Genomic DNA, 16,635 nt, shown 5'->3' with positions numbered 1-16,635 from the left:
AAAGCGCAGCATTGGAAGACCTCCCACTAGGTGGACAGATCAGAAATTCAAAACACAAATTCCTCACTAAACAACAATCACCACTGCGCCGCGGGGAGGCTTTAATGTCCTGCGTATTATTTGAAATTCAGAATAATTTAGCTTTTTCCGTTTGTTAGGGATGCAATTAGCCACGGTTGATGCCTCCAACCAGGACCATACAGGAAATCATTGATCCCAAATTGCCCCTGCCAGGAATCAAACCCAGGAGTTCCCATTTATAAGATAGCATCAGCACTGTGCCGGGGATGTTAGTAAGTTCGGTGTATTCTTAAAAAATTCGAATGATTTCAGCGTATTCTGGGATAAATCTCCCTTTCGGGATGGTATCCCTATTTTCCCAAATGGTCAGTATATTTCGCGCCTCCGTAAAGAGCGCACGGCGCTCCATCGCGCTCCCAATTTTTCGTCAAAGGGAATAAATTAAAACACAAAAAAATGTGCTGTTTAGTGTCCCGGTATGTGTTATTTTTTAGTGTCAATGTGTTGTTTGTGTTGTTCGACCGCTGAAGTGCGCTCACGTAAGTACTCCGTTCTGGCACATGATTTTCAGGTTTTCAGGCGTGCTTTGACGTGCTATAGGGTCGAATATCGGATTGTGGAATTGTTCTGCTTGGAATCTGCGGCATTACAGATATTTCTTGTAGAACATCGTCTCAAATTGAAAGCCTTATTGTGTTCGGGTTCTATGGGAGCGGTATTTTGTTATTGTTCCCAGATGGAGTATCTAGGTTTACGAACTCATTGAGTGTAAGAATGATGATCGTTACTTCTCTGAAATGATGCTGCATTGTAGAGAAAAATCTACTCTTTTTGATACTTGCCAGGAATTGAATATTGAATACAAAACTTCCTAAAACGTTGAAAAACAAGTTGGAAAAACAAAAGCTAGCTAAAATGTAGAGTCCTCAGAATGTAAAGAGTTACAATTACACTTGCGGAAAATTGTGAATATTGAAAACGCAAGTCCTTAAAACATTTAAAAATATATTATTTTTGCTGGAATTTAGCGTTTTGGACATACGAAAGTAATATGTGGAAATACAAGTTAAAACAGTTATAACTTTTCTTTCAAATGCTTTTCTTAAAATAAGAATACGTGTTACTTAAAATAAATTGAAAATTATTTATGAATACGTTGAAATAAAGTTAGAGAAAATTAACTTTTGCAATTTTCTTAGAATACAGGTCTTATTACATTATTTACAGTAAATTCTTAATATTAAATACAAAACTTCGATCACATTATAAAACAAGTTTTAAAAATATGTATTTTTTTACTGTACTCTATCGTGCAATATCAAACATATAGGAAACACCAAAACATGTTGAAACAAAAGATAAGTAACAAATTATTAAGTTTTCTTTGATATCTAGCTTTCTTAAAATAAGAATAAGAATAGTTTAAGCACTAAGAATAAGACGTGCTAATTAAAATAAATTGAATGTTAAATATTCAACTCTACAATATGTTGAAATAACGATAGAGAAAATTAATTTATGCTGAAATGTTCTTGTTTGCACTATTGCAATTTTATTGTTTGCACTAAATTTTTCTTAAACAAAACCTCCTAAAACATAGAATAATAAGGTTTTTTTATGCTGAAATCTAGCGTTTTGGATATCATACCCAAATTGAATTTAATGATATAGGAAATATTAAAACACGTTGAAATGCTACACATCAAATTGATTTTTCTTTGCAATACACCTAGTTATGTAAAAGAATATTCAATTTGTTTTAAGTAACGAGTACTTACATTGTATATCAAATTGCAAATTGAATATCAAAGATTCAAGTCTACAATGCGTTGAAGTTAAGTTAGAGAAAATTAACTTATGCTAAAATGCAATATTCTTAGAATGCAAGGAGGATTCAATGGTAAACTCGCAGTGAATTGTGACTGTTATATGCAAAATTTTGCAATCCATACTAATATTATAAATGCGAAAGTGTGTCTGTCTGTCTGTCTGTCTGTCTGTCTGTCTGTCTGCTACGTTTTCACGGCCCAACCGCTGAACAGATTTTGATGGGTACAGACATGGGCTACATCCCGGGGAAGGACATAGGCTACTTTTTATCCCGGAAAACCAAAGAGTTCCTGCGGGATTTAAAAACCCGAAATCCAGGCGGGCGAAGCCGCGGCCATCCTCTAGTACTTTATAAAGGTGATTTCTTACGCTGAAATGTAGAGTTCTGGAAACGGAGAAAATTAATACCTATTAAATGATTTTACAATGCCTTGAAATTAAGTGATATGTGATTTTTTTCTCTAAAATTAAGCGTTTTAAAGAAATGTACATATTTTTATTTTACACTTTACATTAAATATAATTGTTCTTAGAACACACAACTAGAATACATTGAAACTTATCTATACTAATATTATAAAGAGGAAACCTTTGTATTTTTGTATGTTTGTATTGAATAGGCTCAAAAACTACTGGACCGATTTCAAAATTTCTTTTACCATTACTTAGAGGGATTTTTCCGAATCCGTATAGGCTATATTTTATCCCGGAAAATAGATAGGATTTATGTCCACCCGTGCGAAGCCGGGGCGGGTCGCTAGTGTAATATAAAGTGAACATTTTTTTTTAATGCTTAGTGGTTAAAATTTTGGTCTCCTATTTCGAGAGGGGGTCGGTGGCTTGATATCGGGGACGCACCTCTAAATTCTCGGAGTTTTTTACTTTTTGAGCAATTAAATATCACTTGCTTTAACGGCGAAGGAAAACATCGTGGGGAAATCTGCTCTGCATACCCAAGAGTTTGACCTAACTAAATTGACATTCTAACAGACCCGTTCTCAGTAGTTGGCCGGTGATGGGTTGAGATGTTGAGATAGAGACGAGGCATACGACTTTAATATAGTTGATATAGGTAAAAGTACGAGAACCTATGTGAGTAATATTAATTAATAGAAAAACTGTTGCTAGGTACTATGCTGAAAATTGAAATACTAGTAAATAACATTGTAATATTGCAGGTCCATTGATATAATAATTAACATTCTATTTTGTGATAATTTTGAATTCTCTAAAATAGGTAATTAAATGTTATAATTTAAAACCGAAATCTCTTTATCACGTTAAAATACAATTTATTAGTTATAATAATGGTATGTGATAAAGTTATTTATCAGTCGTTACCTAAACCTACTACTTAATTAATTAGATGATAAATAATAACCCACCAAGGGATACCGTTAAAAAATTGTTTTTGTAATTATTAAAATAGCCTCCTGAAAAAGCACGAATTATATAATCGAGCATTACGTAGCTAAATGATAAAATGCGTGGATTTGACTTGCATATCGCTCCAGCAATGCACGAGGCTGCAAATTATTTATTTATTATTCATAGAGTAAGGCATAATATTATAATAAATTGAATATTTGAATAGAGCAACCACCAAGTTTCTTGCTGGATTTTTTAGAAGAGCATTCTAAACCAGTGGTAGATTCATGTGACGATTCAAAAGCACTTATATATTTTATTTTAATAAAAATAAAGAAAATAGAAGACAATTTTATTGTTTGATACAAATAACTGAATAGCAACTTACATTACTATCATTACCCATATTATAAATGCGATTTTAAGTTTATATTTCTGGCGGAAGCAAGCAGAGTTTGGATACTATGCCGAATGCAATGGGCCAACGTAAACTCAACACTTTATCGGAAATAATTATCATAATTGGACACTAAAAACTGAACCCATTTGATCAAAAATTTTTACCCGAAGAGAAATGCTCTAAAATCGATTAAACACCGGTTAAGTGCGAGTCCGATCCGCATACAATGGTTTCCGTATCCCACGAAGAGTACCGTGTTAACGTATAAGAAATAACACTTTTTTAATTTTCGTGGCATCTATTTTTTTTTTTTGTTATTAAAGTTGCAATACAACACAACACATTCGGTGAAAATTTCAATTCTCTACCTATTAAGGTTCAAGAGATACAGCTCGCTGACAGATAGACGCACGGACAGTGGGGGCTCAGTAATAGGGTCCCGTTGGCACTCTTCGGGTATGGAACCCAAAAATTGATACCATTTCGACACCTCCCACGTAAGTTGTTGTAAGCCACAAAATTGCCATTTTGCGTTTTTTACATAACAATGTCTATTTTTATCTATTTTATATGTTCAATTAAAAAAAATCCTAAAAATGTTGTTTTTTAAAGTACTTATGAGGCGTATAATGTTGTATTTTTCAAACGAGGACGACGTAAAATATCATATCGACCTTTACAACGTTTTATGCGGGGTGAAGTCGTACGATTGCGGCTCGTATGTAACAGATACAACAGATCACGCCGGACTTCAAATGAAATGTTTGTAACTCAAGACACTGATATGTCACGGTTGTGTTTGCATTTTTTTATTTCATTATCGTATTTTAGTAATTTAATAGTGATGCCAAGCTAAACCATTGTATAGATTACATACAACAATTTACGTCGTTGAGGACACCCAAAAACAGTATTGTATGATGACATACAACCGTTTACGTTGCAGAATTATAATAAATTTTGTGTTAAGTGATACATACAACATTTTACTTCGGCATTTATTTCTCAAAATTTTGTTGTATGATTACATGCTATATTTTACATTGCTATGGCATTGTTTTTTTTCTTACATACGACATTGTATACAATAAAACTATGTTAAAATTTAGTTTGATGGCGACGTAAACCTATGGTAATCAATGAAATAACTAATCGGCTCATCATACCACTAGGTTACCATATAATTAACAAAAAAATCACTACTACAATATATTATTTCAGAGCCTACCTTTCCAATAAATAGGTTGGTAGAACCTGCCAGGTGGTGGAGTCCAATTTCTTACGGCCTATTGTCCAAAAATAACAAATATTTTTATGATTTTAAAGCTCATGGCCAGAAAAAGGCCAGAAATGATACTGTAGTCTTCAGCAAATGCACCTACCTACTAGAAGATCTACACGTGACTTATGGATCTTTAATTTAGTTTTAAAGATACCATAGAGCGGAACAGGAACTCAAAAGTATTTACGAAAGATCTGTCTACTAAACAGGGCCTGCTGATACGACAAAAAACTGACAACACCTTATTTCAGCTAAACTTAAGCTCTTGAAATAAGTGGAGAAGTTCTATGGACAGTTATACACCACAATACAAAGACTTGTTGAAGATTTGGCTAAAGATCACAGAGCTAAATTGACGGGACACTATACCCAAGATATCCCAGATGCCAGTTTATACGAGATAAGTATGGCTCTCAAACAACTCAAGGATAAAAATTCGCTCGGTGATATCAGAATCACAGTAGATTACTTAAGGTCTTTCAGTGATTTTCCAATCGCCATGACGGGATTTTCAATCCCGTCATGCCGTAATAAATAATAAGTAATGGTTTATTTGTTGCAATGTGGGCACAAAAGGTTAGTAAATCTTGTATTCAAATCTAGTTCATAGCATAACGAAATTACAAAGTTACAAACATTACTCAAGAAGAGTCATAGACTCATCTCGCTGCTAAGCCATGTCTATAAGCTGTTGTTATCGTAAGTCATTATGAATCGTCACAATAATAAGTTCGATGACTTTCAGCATCCCTAACAAGCTTGATTTTGAAAAATCTTAAGCACTATAGGTCACATTCATAAGCTGCGACATGTTATGCATAATATAACTGAAGGCTATTATAATAATCTGCCCCTTTGCTAAGCGTTTGTAAACTATGAGAAAGTTTTTGATTTGGTGGAAACTGGGGCTGTATTAAGGTCGCTATTGAGATGCTGAAACAACTGCCTGTTCATACAAATGCTAAAATAGAATCCTGTACGAAAACACCATGTCAGTCGACATATAGGACCAGACTAGGACAGTCCGATTGCAGTGACAGGGTGCACATTGAGACGTAATTCTCTGAAACTCTTTACCGCTGCTTTGGAAGACGTCCTTATCTTTAAGCTTGGATTGGAATTAACTTGACATTAACATCAAAAGAAATTCACTTTCGATTTGTCGATGACATAATCACTATCGCAGATATCGCATAATCACTATTTCAACATTTACAGCTCAATGACCTTTGCAAAGTTTCACAAAAGATGGGCCTGAAAATGAACATGAGTAAGACGAAAATTATGTCTAATTCTTATGTCTCGGACCACCCAGTAATCGTTGAGGGCTCTGCACTCGAAATTATAGAAAAGTGTGTAAGCCTGGAACCAGGTAGGTAAGTGCAATTTCAAGAAACAGGTCAGCCAACGAATCCGACTCGGCGGCAGCGTACGGAAACTAAATTAGTCTTCGAACAGTGCGTGTTACCAGTGATGACATATTATGGATCTGAGATAATATGGTCACATATTATAATGGAATTCATAAGAAAGTTCAGAGTCACCAAGCGGGTAATTAGAGAGCTATATTTGAAGTTTCTCTACGTGATCGAATCTGGAATGTGGATATCGGTAGGAAAATCAGAGTAACCGGCATAAATGGGTTGCGAAGCTGAAGTGTAAATGGCCGGGGCACATAATTCGAAGGACCCATAGACGTTGAGGTCCCAAGGTGCTGGAACCTCGCACTGTAAGACGCAGCGTTGACAGACTCCCACTAGGTGCACAGACGACATCAAACAAGTCACAAGGAGCCACTGGATCAGGTGGTGCAAGACCGTGGCATATAGAAGTCCCTACAAGAGACCTTTGTCCAATAGTGGACATCCATTGGTTGGAAATGATGAATCGGACTACACATACTACATTTTTTTTAAATTTTAAACGACGTACACTGTTGTATTTAACACATACGATGACACTCAACCCGTTTTTTCCAGCGTAATTTGTTGTAAGTATCTTATACAACATTTTACAAAAATGAAACACGCCGTAAAATGTTGTATGAACAAAATCTCAGAAATGTGAAGTATTTCTATAAATTATCTTTCAGAATATGTGAAAGTACTGTAAACTATAACTAAGTACCGAATTTCACAAAAATATATAGAAAAATGGAGCTTTAATTTCAATTTATATCTTTAAAACGCTCTACTGAAAAGTTGTAGTTTTGGGGATACAACAACTTACGTGGGAGGTGTCGATTTGATCTTGAAAACTGTCACCCAACGCTCTAATGCTCTAGAATCGATGTTTTCTAAAAAAACACAGCCTTTGAAGTGCTGTAGTATGAATATCTCAATTTTCCTTTTTGCTCTTATTTTATTTGTTTTGCTTTGCGCATAGCTTTTCCTTTTATTATTCACGATATAGCGCCTTCAATATTGAGAGACATTGAGAGCTCTTACGTGGAACTTGGCGCCCTTTTCAGCCAACCATAATATCCAGTTTCTTGCTGGATGGATCTTTTCGTGTATTCATTTGAGAGTAAAACGATCTTCTCTTCTTTATCACACGTTAAATATCACTAAACGTTTAATTTTTGTAACTTTTTCAATTAAGTAAATAGAATTTAAAAAAAATTTGAAATTGACATTTTTGACGAAAGCAAGCAGAATTTGAATGAATAATAAATAAATACCCTTACGAGTACTAACAGGTAATAAAAATGTAAAAATAATTACTTTATACTTAGACATAAGATTTTTACACCTGTTATCTCCCAAAGCCACCATGATCCAAATTTCATAGTCACTTTATAGTCCCTCCCTGTGTTAGGGTACGCAAAAAAACTTTCAGCTTTTATAAAATAACGAAGGTCGGCACGCGCTGGCTCTCTCGCTATTAGCACCTATTAGCATGATTGTCACCAAGCATCTCTTGCAACAAAAAAAAAAACCAACATAAGTATAAGATGAAAATACTGTAGGCACGGATGAAAAACAAACAATTGACTTACTTTTGAATAATTTAATAAAATGTAAATTACAATTCACACGGTACAGTTACCTTAAGCGATAAAAGTAATTACAAAATGTTAAATATTCACAAGCAAACAAACCCGGGCGAGTACCTAGTTACAAGTACATTAAGCTACTGTTAATGAGAAAATAATGGAATCCAAATATTTGTGGAGGGTGTTTAAACGCAGACTTCCGCAAAATTTGGGTGGATTAGATCAATTTTCGTTTATAAGACAATATTCTTATTGATATTAGAATACCGGCAATATTATTAGGGTTCCGTATCTGAAGGGTGCTAACAGGAGCGTATTTCGCCACCGCTACCTCCTCCTTCCGTCGCCTTTAGAACGCTTTCGCCATCTGTCTGTCTGTAAGCGGGCTATATCTCACAAACAGAGAGTTGAAATCTTCATAGTGTCGCTATAACAACAAATAATAAAAGAAAATAAAAAAAATTAAAATATTATTTATTCAATTAAACTTTTACATGTACTTTTGAATGGTCAAATGCATCTACCACCGGTTTGGAATGAAATAAAAAATTAAGACAGCGAATTTCTAAATGGCTGCCACGAAAAAATTTTTTTAAAGTAGGTATTATGCTTATTACGTCTATTTCCTACATTAATTGAATTAAATGCTTTTTCCTAACACGCAGGGATGCGAGTGTTCTCGCTCGCACGCTCCTTAGCTTGTTTGATGACATGGTCTAAGAAATTTAAACTATGTAATAACTCTCTATGAGATTTTGCTTCGGGAATATTCAAAAGCTACTTTCAGTGAGGCTTTTCCATAGATATAGGCTTTTCATGTAATTTTTCGCATGATGTATGTGAAACGGTCCATCTCAAAATCAAACCCAAAACTTATCGTATCCCAATCAAATTGGCTCGGTATTGGATCAGCTCGTGAATGTGATCCAATATCGCGTAGTTCATAGATTAATTAATGCGATGACAGGCACGCAGCTAGTTCGAGTTAGGAAGTTCGTTATGTTTATCGATACTCAATAACTTCCTATCGAATTTCGTGGCATCGACGCAAGGGATGCGCCGCGCTTCAATCCTGATGAAAACATGCTGCTAAAGTTCTACATAACATTAGACAAGTCGTAATAAAAGAACCAGCTAAGTGCAAGTCAGACTCGCGCACCGAGGGTTCCGTACTCGGGTATTTTTTCCGACATTTTGCACGATAAATCAAAAACTCCATTCCATCAGCCTGTACCTATGCGTCCACTGCTGGACATAGGCCTTTCCAAGAGCGCGCCACCAAACACGGTCCTCCGCCTTTCTCATCCACCCGCAAATCAAAAACTATTATTATTATTATTATTATTTTTTTTTTTATTCACTATAGGTAAGCGCTTGACCACAATCACACCTGATGGAAAGTGATGATGTGGTCTAAGATGGGACGCGTTTACCTAGAAGGTGCCTATGCATAAAAATAAATAAAAAACTGTTTTAGAATGTATAGGTAAAGCCCTTTCATATTATACCCCACTTGGTATAGTTATCTTATTTTGAAAATTAAAAATATTAATTATATTTTGTTCATGAACACAAATTCACGGTTTTCGGATTTTTTCCTTTATTTGTGCTATAAGTCTTACCTTCCTACCTTTCATGATTCTAGAATCTAGACAGACACGACAGCCGGACTGATGGACAGACGAACAGACGAACAGACAGACAGACAGACAGACTGACGGATAGACAGACAGACAGAAAGACAACAGACAACAAAGAGATCCTATAATCAAATCCATCAAAAGGAAAGACGGAACCCTAAAAAACTTTAAAAACACATTTGTGCTGCCAAAAAACGAAAAATATTTTCAGATTTGAATACAGCCGCCATCCATCCATATCCATACTAATATCTATACTTAATAGAAAGCGAAGCGAAGAGATTTCTGTACAACATTTTTATGCCCAAGAGCATAAAAAGCAGTTCTAGTCCACTAAAGCGGAATTTACATTACGAAATTAGTGGCACGAAATTAGTTTCACGACATTAATTGCACGTGTAAACGTCTAATTTCGTAAAGCATACTTTAATTTCGTAATGCATGCATTAGGTACGAAATAAGACGTTTACACGTGCAATTGATAATGAAATGAATATCGTGAAACTAATTTCGTGCCACCAATTTCGTAATGATTTGAATTCGGCTTTGCACTCGTCATGAAGAAGACCTTTACGAGAATGAGAAGTGAAAAGCTTCGTTTAGTATTCGCGAAATCCCGAACGAACGCAGCGTGGCTGGCGGCTGGGGCGGGGTCAAACAAATTAAGGGGTCTCGGCGGCTTATGGGTCTTATCCGTGATTTATTGCGCTGATTTTTCTAAACGATACCCGTATTGGTACCAGTCGATAGTAGGTATAGCTGCTTTATTCTATACTAGCTGATGCCCGCGACTTCGTCCGCGTGGATTTAGGTTTCCCGAAATCCCGTGGGAACTCTTTGATTTTCTGGGATGTTCTAATCCAGGATAATATCTGCCTCCATGCCAAATTTCAGTCAAATCCGTCCGGTAGTTTTTGTGTGAAGGAGTAACAATCATACACGCAAACTTTCGCCTTTATAATATTAGTGTGAAAGCTCCGTTTGCTGCTATAAAGCTAACCCGAAAAAGTTTTTACCCGACTACGGCAAAGCCAAATTAAGGGATTCTAGCAGTGTATGTATGTTTGTATCAGATTCTGTGTGTTTCACTGTAGAGCCTAAACTACTGGGCCGATTTCAATGAATGAGGTCAATCAATTAATTCATTATTATAATCCGGGTGACATAGGCTACATTTTATACGAACAAATCGACCTGACGGATGTTACATCCAAAAAAGTGGGGGTCTCCAAAAACTTTTTTGCTATTTTATCGAGTGGGATATTAAATGAAAGAGGAAAAACCGGCCAAGTGCGAGTCAGACTCGCGCACGGAGGGTTCTTTGCGGGGGACATTTTGCACGATAGATCAAAAACTATTATGCATAAAAATAAATAAAAATCTGTTTTGGAATATACCAGTAAAGTCCTTTCATAATATGATACCCCATTTGGTATAGTTTTCTTACTTTGAAAATTGAAATACATTTTAATTTTTTTTAACGATGTAACCACCAATTCACGGTTTTCGGATTTATTCCTGTACTTGTGCTATAATACCTACCTACTTGCCAAACTTCATGATTCTAGGTACCCTATAGGTTTCTTGACAGACACGACGGACGGACGGACGGACGGACGGACGGGCAGACAGACATACAGACAGACAACAAAGTGATCCTATAAGGGTTCCGTTTTTCCTTTTGAGGTACGGAACCCGAAAAATACTGAATTCATAAATTATATAAATATAGGACAATGCTAAAATAGACCGAGCGACAGAAAAACAATTTTACTATATCTATCGCTATCTATCGGCAGTTAGCGGGTAGTAGTAGGGTTTTCGCGTCGCTCCGTTTCGACTGCAAGTATGCAACAATATGCCTTGAGCGACAACCCCTACGTATTTAAAATTTCCTTGATTCACTAGATCAATCTTGCTCAAACCGGCTTTCCACTCGGCACTCTTGGTCCACTGGCTCGCCGCGGCCGAGGTCAAATCTAATCCCGCTATAATTCGTCCCGCATACTTTAATGCCCATATAGATGGCTGTGAATAAAGCTATTTATAAATGTCCTTTCTACACCACCAAGTGAACCATCCATATGCAGGGTGATAAATTTCCACAATCTCACATACCAGAAAAAATTGGTTGTCTGTAAAGTCGGTTTACTGACGATAGTTGATCGTGACAACAAAGGCCGATTGTGCTTCTTTGTCGCTCGTTCCGCGCTCTCGCTTACACTTCAAGCCTTACATGGAACGCCTCAGAGCGAGGTAACGCCGCATGAGTCATGTTTTTTCGTGCGTGCAGCCGGCTCTATCGAATTATAAGACGTTGTCACGTCAAAAATATAAGAAGCATCAGTTTGTTACATATTCCAACGAATACATGGTGAAATCACTTGTGCAGCGAATAAGCTTCGAAGACTATGCCACTAGGTCATGAGACCAGCGCACCGTCAGCAAGATATCACCTCGTCGACACGCGTGAATTCTACCATTTAGGACTGATCTACATTTAATGTTAGTTAAGGTATAAAAACTATGTGAGAGATGTGAAGGAGGTATTCTGTCGTCACACCTCGACGCAATTTCTAGTTAGGTTAGGTTAGATTGGCTTTAGGTCCTCATAATGTAAGAGTCTGTACCTAACATCGATGCAGACGCTAGGTTGGGTAAAAATGTAAGAATCTTGGAATTTTAGTCAAAACCCACCTTCGTTTCCTTCAAACATCCTAAACAATTCCCTACACAATTCCCATGTTTTTTGGTTATATCTCAAAAACTAAAATGCGAATTGCAGAATCAATCAATCACACTTCACACTAATATTATAAAGGCGAAAGTTTGTATGTGTGTGTGTGTGTGTGTGTGTGTGTGTGTATGTTTGTTACTCCTTCACGCAAAAACTACTGGACGGATTTGGCTGAAATTCGGAATGGAGATAGATAATATCCTGGATTAGCACATAGGCTACTTTTTATTTCGGAAAACCAAAGAGTTCCCACGGGATTTCGAAAAACCTAAATCCACGCGGACGAAGTCGCGGGCGTCAGCTAGTAAAATTATAATCCTTCCTTTTGTCATTGCCTTAGTCCGGTAATTATTTTGAAAAGGTAGGAATTATTTTGGAAAGGAATCGTTGTACTTATAGCGGTAATAGCCTAATAGTTAAGACGTCCGCCTCCTATTTGGAAGAACGGGGGTTCGATCCCGGGCTCGCACCTCTGACTTTTCGGAGTTATGTGCGTTTTAAACAGTTAAATAAGAGTATCACTTGCTTTGACGGTGAGGGAAAACGTCGTGAGGGAACAAGAGGGAACCTATATACCTGAGAGTTCTCCATAATGTACTCAAAGGTGAGTGAAATCTGCCAATCCGCACTTGACCAGCGTGATGGACTATGGCATAAATCCTTCTCATGCTGAGATGACAGCTGTACTCAGTAGTGAGCCAGCAATGGTTTGAAGATGATGATGATGACTTGCAAATCTAGAAATTCTTTCGATCTATTTTTAACCCCCGACCCAAAAAGAGGGGTGTTATAAGTTTGAAGTGTGTATCTGTGTATCTGTCTGTGGCATCGTAGTTCCTAAACTAATGAACCGATTTTAATTTAGTTTTTTTTTATTTGAAAGGTGGCTTGATCGAGAGTGTTCTTAGCTATAATCCAAGAAAATCCGTTCAGCCGTTTGAAAGTTATCAGCTCTTTTCTAGTTACTGTAACCTTCACTCGTCGGGGGTGTTATAAATTTTTAATTTACACTTGTATATAACAGCAAACAGCAAACAGCTTATAAAAGGGCGCAAACACATACCTAAAAGGCCTTCATACACACAAAGGCCCATAATCCGAAGATGTAAGGCATTCCGCCTCCAAATTATGAGAAGTTACTATTAAGGTAAGTTGGGTAGGCAGAGGTATAAATTAGGCAAGTTTGAGTATCAAACTTTGGTAGCAGGTAATTGTAACGAAGCTAACTTCGCCCGCTACGGGTCAACGGAGCTTGCTTTATATGGGCAGTAGGGATGGGAATAGGGATGTATCGATACCAAACCGTACCTAATTAAAAGGCAGGTCATGTCTGTCACCGGCCGACAGAACCGACGGCCGGTGGGGCAGACGTGTTCTGGAGTGGAGACCGCGTACCGGTAAGTGCAGTGTGGGACCTCCAACCCGCTGGACCGATGACCTGAAGAAGGTGGCGAGGAGCTGGCGGATGAAGAAAGCGGAAGACCGTGTTTGGTAGCGCGTTCTTGGAAAGGCAGCAGTGGATGAATACAGGCTGATGGAATAGAAAAAAACCTATTTCATAAAATTAAAAACACTACTGTCCCGTCAAAAACGAACTAAAACTAAACGAACTAAACTATTTGAAGATGAAGCTATAAGTACAGCTGCCACATTGAATTCATCCAAACCTGTTTAGACATTTAGAAGTTATGGTGGAATAAAGAAACTAATGTAGGTACATAAATTCATTAATCATCATCATGATCAACCATCGCCGGCTCACTACAAAGCACTGGTCTTCTCTCAGTATAAGAAGGGTTTGGCCATAGTTCACCACGCTGGCCAAGTGCGGATTGGCACATTTCACACATCTTTGAGAACATTATAAAGAAAGAACTCTCAGTCATGCAGGTTTCTTCACGATATTTTCGTTAAAGCGAGTGATATTTTATTTCTCAAACGCACATAATTCCGTCAAGTTAAAGATGCATGCCCGGAATCGAACCCCTGACCTACTGTATAGGAGGCGGACGTTATAACCACAAGGCTCATTCATACATACATGAACACTTTACACTCCTTTTTTGCATGGTAGCTGACTGGCTTTTCCCGCATATTTAGCAGTGGGAGAGCGGGCGGTGCATATCACATGCTGCATGTTGCAACATACAAAGTCTGGTTTAGCGGATTATAACAAATTAAGCTTTTGGTTCCTTGTATATCATGGACTTCCGCAAAATAACGCCTGCTTCTATGCAACGTACATATAAAAAGTGCCCGTGCAAATATGAGCTACTATCAGGTATGACAAGCAAAACTAGTCATTGATGAAAAAGTGCGACCGTAGTGAACCGTAAACCCGTCAACGCTACAAAATACATTATTCAAACACAACACGTCATAAAAGTGTCTCGCTCGGAAAAAACATCGATAAATTATGGGAATATCGATATGTTCGTGTCAATCACTACGCTAAGGGCTTAGACGGGGAACGTTACAATTTACAAGGGTCAAAGTCACTTCATTTTCCGTATAAAAAGTTCATACACGTATTATAAAATCGTTATTCATAACTTTTATAATATAATTTTGATATTATATTCTGAGGAATCCTCATTTCATTTATTCGGTACTTTCGTTTTGTGTCATACTTTAATAATATACTTTGGGACACCCTTAGAAAAGTTATGTTACGTCGCTTTGTTTCGTCTTTGTCATGTCTTTGGACTAATAAATGCTCTGAGCCTAAGATATTTTTTTATATAATAGACAGAGAGCCCGCAAGTGCCAGACTTTCGTTATTTTATAAAAGCTGAAAATTTCTGTGCGTATTTTCCCAAACACAGGGAGGAACGATCAGCGACTATGAAGTTTGGATTATGATGACTTTGGGAGATAACAGACAATAAAGGTGTAAAAAAAATTACGTCAAAGTATAAAGTGTATTTTTTTATATTTTCTTCGGAATAGTATTAGAAATGGATGGACAGGCGGACGGAGGCTTAGTAATTGGGTCCCTTTGGGTAGGTACGGAACTCTAAAAACAACAAATTAAGTAAAACAAAAGCGATAAGCTATCGCAAACAATACTCAACAAAATGCTGATAATGAAAAATATTTTGGTAATAATTTTTTGCCGATTTCACAATATTTTATACAATTAATTTTTCCGCATGACTGCAATGATAAGCAATTAATTATCCTGCTCTGATTTTTCCTCAATTGCGGCATTACCAAAAGAAAGGGTTATGATTTTAGCAGTCTATGTATGTATGTACCTATATTTTGTATGTTGGTTTGTATTTATGTGTGTTGCACCGTAGCGCCTGAACTAATGAACCGATTTTAATTTAGTTTATTTGTTTGAAAGGTGGCTTGATCGAGAGTGTTCTTAGCTATAATCTAAGAGAATCGGTTCAGCCATGGTTCAGCCGTTTGAAAGTATAACACACAACACAAATACACACGTCAAACTTATAACACCCCTCTTTTTGGGTCAGGGGTTAAAAATAGAAGTGCAATTGGCTGTCTTATTGCTTTGAACCGATCTCTACCATTATCTAACCATGCAATTCAAAGAATATTATTTTAATTCTAATATTATAGTTTTACATGCTCTTTTCGTAATAATTAAATCGAAACAAAGCGCTTTTTTAAAAGGTTCGATTCGTTTTTTTTAGGATTCAGTCTATTCAACAAGATTTTTAATTGAAAGATAATAATTTAAATTAAAAGCTGCGACGAAAAAGCCTTTCTGAGCTAGTGAGATGAAAATAGTATTAATAAGTAAGTATATAAAGTATAAGTTATTAATTTAACTATAAGTTACTAAATAGTTTTAATTATAGGTAAAAAAAAACATCTATTATAGCTCGATTTATAATATATGCCTTATAACTAGATATCGGAATATATGAAAATGCCAAGGTCCATCTGTCAATAAAACCTATAGGGTACTTCCCGTTGACCCTAGAATCATGAAATTTGGCAGGTAGACTTTAGCACAAGTAACGCACAAAATCCGGAAACTGTGAATTTCTGGTTACATCACAAAAAAAAAGTAAAAAGCGTTCATAAACACATAATTAGTATTTTCAATTTTTAAAGTAAGATAATTATACCAAGTGGGGTACCACAATAAAATTGTAAAGGGCTTTAGCTCTAGATTCTAAAACAGTTTTATTTTATTTTTGTAGTTTTTGATTTATCATGCAAAATGTCGGAAAAAATACCTGAGTATGGAACTCTGTGCGCGAGTCTGATTGGTGCACTTGGCTGGTTTTTAGGATTCCGTAGCCAAACCCGAACCCTTATGGATTCGTCATGTCTGTCTGTCTGTCTGTCCGTCCGTATGTCACAGCCACTTTTTTCCGAAACTATAAG

The 16,635-nt window shown here is 36.5% G+C and overlaps 1 protein-coding gene across 1 annotated transcript in view; it reads left to right on the top strand.

Annotated features, from left to right (window-relative positions):
• The first annotated feature begins 412 nt into the window (after positions 1-412).
• The window catches only part of LOC123877738 (alpha-2A adrenergic receptor), a 369,354-nt gene continuing 353,131 nt past the window's right edge, over positions 413-16,635 (top strand). The window contains exon 1 of the mRNA XM_045924600.1: positions 413-560. The gene's annotated coding sequence lies outside the window, so the exon portion shown is untranslated. The remainder of the gene's footprint in view (positions 561-16,635) is intronic.

This window comes from Maniola jurtina, chromosome 24 (assembly GCF_905333055.1).
Source record: "Maniola jurtina chromosome 24, ilManJurt1.1, whole genome shotgun sequence".
Taxonomy (NCBI): domain Eukaryota; kingdom Metazoa; phylum Arthropoda; class Insecta; order Lepidoptera; family Nymphalidae; genus Maniola; species Maniola jurtina.
Note: the sequence above shows the minus strand (reverse complement) of the source record. Positions and strands in the feature narration are given on the sequence as shown.